This window comes from Pezoporus occidentalis, unplaced genomic scaffold, assembly GCF_034315485.1.
Source record: "Pezoporus occidentalis ecotype Australia unplaced genomic scaffold, CSIRO_AGI_Poc_V1 ctg231, whole genome shotgun sequence".
Classification (NCBI taxonomy): Eukaryota; Metazoa; Chordata; class Aves; order Psittaciformes; family Psittacidae; genus Pezoporus; species Pezoporus occidentalis.
Window position 1 is genome coordinate 500,908 of NW_026914191.1, and position 7,633 is coordinate 508,540.

At 41.9% G+C, this 7,633-nt stretch overlaps 1 long non-coding RNA gene across 1 annotated transcript in view; it reads left to right on the plus strand.

Moving 5' to 3' along the window:
• The window catches only part of LOC134165183 (uncharacterized), a 498,306-nt gene that overhangs the window by 89,140 nt on the left and 401,533 nt on the right, over nucleotides 1-7,633 (plus strand). The gene's annotated exons all lie outside the window — the stretch shown is intronic.

Here is a 7,633-nt window from a genome sequence, read left to right on the forward strand (position 1 = left end):
GCATTTTATTTTTGTTCTACTCTTTAGCAATGCCCAAAGAAATAGAAGGATTCACAGATTTGATGACTTATCTGACCAAATAAAATAATGAATTGTTTAAAGATTTAAAGAGCCACTGGGTTACACTGGCATTATCAAAACCCAGAGCAGATCATTACTTCTGCTAACAATAACCTTCAAGGTTAAGTAATTTTACCTGCAATACCAAGAAATCAGTAGCAAGATTAATTTGCATTCTGTCCCACAGAATGACGGGACACAGATGACAAAGACTAAGTGTCATCAAATGACACTGTGTGAGGTGTCCCTGCCCATGGCAGGGGGGTTGGAACTAGATGATCTGAAGGTCCTTTCCACCCCTAACTACTCTATGATTCTATGACACAGAGTGTCATCACTTACTCTGTCCCACAAGTAAGTGATGACACTTTCAAACTCCCTCAGTTTTTGTAGGAAAAAATCCCACATGCCCAGACTGAAGCCCTGCTTTGAAAAGCCAAAATCCCCATCAGATTTAGCTATTGCCAAAAAGGAGCATAATGGGGGTTGGTAATCTCACTAGCCACTGCTGTTAAATCCATCAGGCATGAGGAGTCTCCAACTGGTGGGATCCACAGCCTTGTATGAGTGAGTTTACCGTGGCAAGCTGTGCTGCAGGTGCAGAGTAGAGGCTTTGTCCGCTCCGCTGCTCGTGTTGATTCTACTCTAAGCCGGTGGGTGGTAGTACAGCCTAAAGGTGTTAGCACAAACTCCAGCGCCCTCTGGTCTCGGTGATCTGAGGAAGTTACTTTCTTGCTTACGCTTATCTACTCGCTGGTCATTTTTATGATTTTACAAAACAGTATAAGCAGTTTTCGAATTCTGCATGATCCATGCCTTAAAAGTGCTGAGTAACAAGCAAAGTAGAAAAAGGGGAAACAAGGTACTGCCTCCGGGCAATACACAACAATGCTGGTGAGACAGAATGCAGTCCCCTATAGAGGCATAGTTTGAAAAAGAAAAAAATTAAATAATGCCTTTAGAATTCTATCAGACAAAAGGCTAAGACAGGAAAACCGAAGTATACTGTCTAAAATCCACATGAAAGACTCAAAATGTCATTCAATGTTTGTCAACTTTAATATCGGCTGTACATTATTTGATGGACTGTTAGTTTAAGGAATAGAAATAAAAGACATTAGAATTACATAAATAGTCATAAAATACGTTTTCAATCAAATGTACTATACAGGATCTTGAACAGTCATTTAAAAAAAAAGTATATTTAGCATGCAGGTATATAAATGAGCTGGCAGAGCTAAGAAAATGAACTGAATGCTGGCAAGTATTCCACCAGTCTTCCGAGTGAAAAAACAAAGGGATAGAATTCATAGGGGAAAGTAAATGAAAAATACACTTGCTGAGTATGAATGAAGAAAGAAAAGAAAGATGTTTCCAATTTGATTTATCGTCCCCCCCCTGTTCAGAAACGGTAGGTTTCCTGAGAATAGCTTGATGCCTACATTGATTAAAAATAACTTAATCGCCATCTGTTTCTTACAGGTGACACTGTCAGGATTTTCTTTGCAAGCAAATAGTCTAGAAAACAACCTTTAAATCAAGAAAAAGCAATAGTTGAAATTCCTGCAATCCTAAGACTTTAAAATGAGAGCTGACACTAAGTATGACAGGAGCATCTGAAATGTTTCTCTGAACATGAGTCAATCTCAAAGGTTTGCAGAGAACTGCAAGCTGGCAGAAAAATTGGTTCAGATTGATTCATAGGAAAAAAAAGAAAAGGGAAAAGAGAAACAGTAAAAGCCTCATGAAGGAATGGAAAAGGCAAAAAATAGCATAGCAGATAAGCCAGGGCAAATGCTGAAGTGTAAACTTACAGTGACAGAGCCTTGAGCAGCATGAACAGATGAGGGCAGGATCTCTGAACTGGGGGAGATGAATGAAGATCCACAACAGAGCTGACATACACATGCAGTTTTGTTATTTGTTCATAGTTTAGGAGCTTTTCTCCTCTTCTGCCTTGGGGTGCACTACTCCCAAGTACACAGTTTAGGAGGGGCTTTACCTGTACTAGAAAAACTGTGAAAGAACTGTCTGGACCAAGTGCAGTTACTTCCTATTGTTCCTGACTCTTTCACAAAAGCGGTAGGACTTGCAGGTATCATTAGACCGCTCTGGCTAAAAATCAGTCCTACCAAGGCAAACAGTCCAATCAAGCACTGATGTCTTAGCACAAGAGTGAGGGGTGACACCCCTCTACTCCCAGCTGTAGCCCTGAGAAGGCAAACAAAGCGCTTTCCCTGGCAGTGTCACCAGCAATACGTACAAGCCACGGAGATGCATAATATGGAATTAGCATCAGTTTTCCTCATGCTTCTTTGATAAGCCTTTTGCTCTGCAGGGATGGCTTTGTGATTTGGTTTGAAGTGTCGAAGGAAAGAACAAAAAAAATTAGGTGTTGGGAACAGCCTTCTCTTCATCACTGCAGAAGTGCCTGTGTGCTGTGTGTCTTGCTCAGGTGCATACTTTCAGCAACATTTTATCAACAACGCCACAGTGGTTCAACTGCTGGTGTTAAGCAGTGCCCTCACTCTTGGTGTCAATGGTTGCTGGGAAGTTTTTTGGAAGTGTGTGTGTTGCATATAAAATCCAGTGTATTGGAAGACTGTTAAGGGAAAAAAATACTTATTGAGGGGAAAAATACTAAACAATATAATTTAATAGAAATCATGTTTTCTTTCTGGATTTATTAGTTTGACTTTTCCTGGATTTAATTGTGTTTCTGTAGCCACAGGAAGGAAAACACAAAATAATGCCAGAGAAATCTTGCCTAAGGAACATCAACTATGATTTTGTTAGCTAACCAAGTAGATGAGCCATTGCCATTTGCAAACTCATTGCATATACCAGTGAGATAAGTCAAGACTCCACCAAACAAGTTGGATGAAATTATGGGGACACGGAATCAACAATAGAAAGAGATCAGTGAAAACAGGGCTAGATGATATTCTAGTGCCCCTCTCAGTTATCATTCTAGAATCCGTAATTTGCACCATGGAACTGCCTGTGGGTGTGAAATGGATTCTTTTTGGATCCAGTATAGCCAGAGTTTTGCTCCAGGAGTTTATCTGACAGGCTACAACTGCTGTTGTGTATTCATTCCATGCTCCTGGCCTGTGCTAGTCTTAGGTCAAGGTGAAACTCAATGAAATATTTAGCTTGAACAGCTGGCTTCTCCTTACAAATCTGCCTCTGCTGTGCTGAACTACTTGCTAAGACAGGTAGAGCCCCAGGGTGGTAAACAGCAGTCTTCAGGAATACAAAGACTGAATCAAAGCTGTGCGATGAGTGCAGATGGGATGGTTTGCTTTTAAGGACTTGAATGGGTCACTAAAATGGAAATGAAATTCATGTAGGAAAACTGTGAAGAGAAGAGCCTGAAAGCTGCTGGAGAGGAGATGATGGAGATGATGTGATATGGAGGAACAGATTTAGACCAGCTGAACTCACACGTAGTAAGGAAGTGTATAGGAGGTGGAAACAGGGGCAGGAGACCCAGCAGGATGATAGAGCTGTTGTTTGATCTTGCAGGGATAGGGTTGGGAAAGCCAAGGCCTACCTGGATTTGAATCTGGTGAGGGGTATAAAGGGCAACACAAGAGGATTATTCAAGAACATAAACAAGGAAGACCAGGGAAAATGTGTCCCACTGCTGAATGCAGAGGATGATGCAGGACACAGAGAAGGCTGAGGTACTCAGTGCCTTCTTTGCTGGTAAGTCTTTATTCAGCTGTCTTTACTGGGCTTGCCAGTACAAGAAAGATACAGATGAACTAGAGTGAGTTCAGTGCAGGGCCACAAAGACCATTCAGGGACTAGAGCACCTCTCCTAGGATGAGAGGCTCAGAGAGCTGGGACTCTTCAGCACGGAGCAGACAAGGCTGGGGGGAAATTCATCAGCATGTATAAAAACCTGAAGGGAGTATAGGAGAGGGAGACAGACCCTTAGTGGCTGCGGTTACCACAAGGGGCAATATGTACAAAAATACAAACTCCTTGCCAAAGCACCTTCTCTGTTGCATCCCACATCCATTTTTCTGAACCTTGTTCCCACAAGGTTCTTTTTAATATCCTCTAATTCCTGTATTGGAGGCCACAATCAACATTCATGGACCATCTGTGTTGCTCATCATCTTTTGGTAATGTCTGTAATTTCCCTTTCCATGATCTCCTCCCTTGGCTGAAGAATCACAGAATGGTTTGGGTTGGAAGGGACCTTAAAGATCATCTAGTTCCAGCCCCCTTGCCGTGGGCAGGGACACCTTCCACTAGACCACATTGCTCAAAACCCTTTTGTTTTGTGTATGAAGTTTCCATGCCTTTTTTGCATTTCTCTGATTCTTTTTCCACATCTGCTGTATCCTTTTTCAGATCAGGAAACCAGGACTAACTGCATAATTCAAGGCACAAGCAAATCAGAGATTTAAACAGTACCACAATCTGACTCTCTGTTTCTTCTCTAGTTATTCCTAATATCAGATGTGCTTTCTTGTCTTCTTCTGAACATTTAAACTGATGTTATCAGGACCTATCATAGTTAGTTGTGTGATCTCATTCACAAGCAACTGCTCAAATTTACTTTCTGACTCATAAAGTGGTTCATATAAAGGATATTTTAATGTAATGGCTAAATATGTGGCTGTTAAGCAGGAGGTGCTTCCAGTTAGTAGGATGAGGTTTTGCTAAAACAAAAGTTACTGCATACATGGATCTGATATAAAAAGTAGTGGATTGCAGGGCTATGCACAAGGCGGCGAACACACAGATGCCGCAGAGTCAATGTGTTTACATATAGGTAATACTGGAGGTCAGCTGCTGGTGTAGGGGTCTGACTCCTCTGTATATTTGTGCTCACCTGGCCTGTCATTGAACTTATAGCTACAGTGGTCCTAGAAAAATGGTGTTTAACCTCAGCCTGCAGTACTGTGCTGAAGCAAAGAGCCTACAAAGTGTCCTAACACCATGCACCAGGTGCTGTTCAGCCCACCGCAGCCTTGGAGGAGCAAGGTAACACTTGGTAGCACTGACAGAAACTCTCTTACTTTTGAATTCCCTCAAATTCTTTCTTGTGCCAGCATTCCTTCCAGGGTGCTCTCTTTACCTTAACTCCTCTGTATCCTGAGGCTGAGCTGGCCCCTGCCTGTTACAGAGCCATAGCGGCTCCAGGTCTTTCTCCATGGCTGGGTGCAGGGGAAGCACTCTGAACATCCACAGAGGTTGGAGGGAACTCTTCTCATGGAGGCTCCTGTTGGGAGCTAGCTGAGAGCAACTATGCTGAGGGGTTTCCTCTGGTTCTTTCCTGAAGCTAGAATCCCAGTAGCTTGGTCCAGGTTGAGGAACATCCTGAGGCTCAAGTGGGCTTTTCACTGCCCTGCTCTGGTGAGATTTGTGCACTTGTGCTCTCTGACATTTAGATTGTCAAGGACTGAGCCTGAAGAATGTCACTGGGAAGGGTGCTGGGTGTCTCAATAGACAAGCAGGGCCTGTGCCACACTCTCCTTTGGACAACAGTATTCCCAGATTTTGTCCCCCAAAGGCAGGGGTTGAATCCAGCCTTTAAGACTGTTTTCAGTGATTTATCATGTGCTACTTTTATCTTGCAATGTGTAGGAAGAATTTAAAGTCAATGACTACTCTGCAGCGACAGTCTCCTCTTTTCTGTGTGAGGGTTTTGTGGATGTAGTTAGTCAATAACGGCACAGTGCTGAGAAGAGAGGAATAGCCTTGCTTTTGTGCTCATGCTCTTTTCAGAAGCTCAGTTCTTTTCATTTTCTTCATTTGAGAGTTATGGTTAAACTAGAAAGCGGAGATTACTCCTCTTGCAAGAAAAACTGACACCTCAAACTGTGTTAAAGTTGAATTTTTGTGACCCATTACAGCCTGGATTACTTTACAGGTGAGATGGCAATACCAGATTTGAGTCCCACAATCAAAGTCTAGCAGAACTGGAACAAGAGGAATATTCTTAAATATATTGATACTGATTGATAGTGTATAATTTTATTATTCACTCATGGTTTTTGACACCATATGGCTTATTATTCGCATGTGATGTATTTATATTCATCTGAATGCTGCTGGTCCTTAGGGTCACTTGTTAAGAGTCTCTGGGGAGAACAGATTGGTTACATTTTGTATTGCTCACAAACTTTTCATATGCATGGTTTGACTTGTGAAGAAACTGCTTAGTGTTGTGTTTAAAAGAAGGCTGTGAGGCATCCACACTTCCTTGGCAGGCCTTACTTGTGCCTGTTGTCATATGTCTCTCCTAGTTTGTGTGGGCATCTAATTGTACCTGACTCACACCAATTGATGGACTGAATTAATGATTCAAAACATTAATGATGACAAGCATTTGCATCAGCTGGACCCATCAGAGCGTGCACATGTGAAAAAGTTCATCTCAGGCCTTCTTAAATGTGGGGATCTGCATAGGCAGGGACAGCCTATTTCATTATTACTGCTGGAACAGAAATCAGGAGGCTGAAATCCATGATGTGTCTGGAGCCCTCGCAACAGACACATACTGGTGCAGAGTTCCACTTGCCAGATGGAGATGAGTACTCAGCTCTGTGGAGGCAGAACGGTGGGAAGACAACAGGTAGCCTGGGGTCTGCCTGGGATTTCTTGCTCACCCAGGGCTGATCACAATGCAAACAACAGGCTGAGGGCATCAAAGACAAACTGCTGGTGGGAAGAGGTGCAGGAAACTTCCAGAAGAGACAGCAAAGCAAAGCAGGGGAAGGATGTGGGTTTACGTATGTTGATAAAAGAGGAAGTTATGAGACTGTAAGCATTAGGGTCAGTCACATTAAGGTAAAGAGAAGTGGTTAATGTGGATGGGTGAAATGGATTTTCTTTGTTGAAGATGGAAGCTGGGAGAGAAGGAGGAATCTGTTTGGTCATCTAAATGCCACATACTCAGTTGGACACCAAAATTTTAGCCACAGATGAAATAGCTCTACTGCAGATGAATTATCTCTAACTCCCTGATTGAAACGATTCAAGCACTTCCTTTCAAATTGCATTTTTCCTTCTTATGTACTCTATAACCTGTTTCCAGAAAGAAAATTTATTACACCAGTCTTTAATAGTTGAGTGTTACTTTTTCTAGCCAGCTGTTTTGGTTAAATCTTCCTTTTAGCAGAAAGATGGAACAATTAAAAATGAGTCAGTCCATGTTGTACTTTTTTTTTGTATCTTTCCCAGAAATGTTTAGTAGGGGTTGCTATAGGAGGCAGAATGCTGGACTCAGATCTAATTGTGTCAGAGGTTTCTGTTTTTGTAAGATAGGATAGTTTCCAATGCCCACTCTTAGATAACACCAACGTTATCCTAGTATTTTATCCAGAATAATTAAACAAACAAGCATCTGGAGGTGCTCTGATACCTCATAAAGCCAACAGGAAACCCTGTTTGTTTCCATTCAGATTCCAGTATGTTTGATACTACCTGAAAGTGGTGAAAGGATATTAATGATTTACAGTTTGGATATTTCCCTAGCAGTGGCTTTTACTTTCATTGCTTTCAAAGACTTGATTACATTTTTAACTATTAGTATACAAACTTCCTCCAA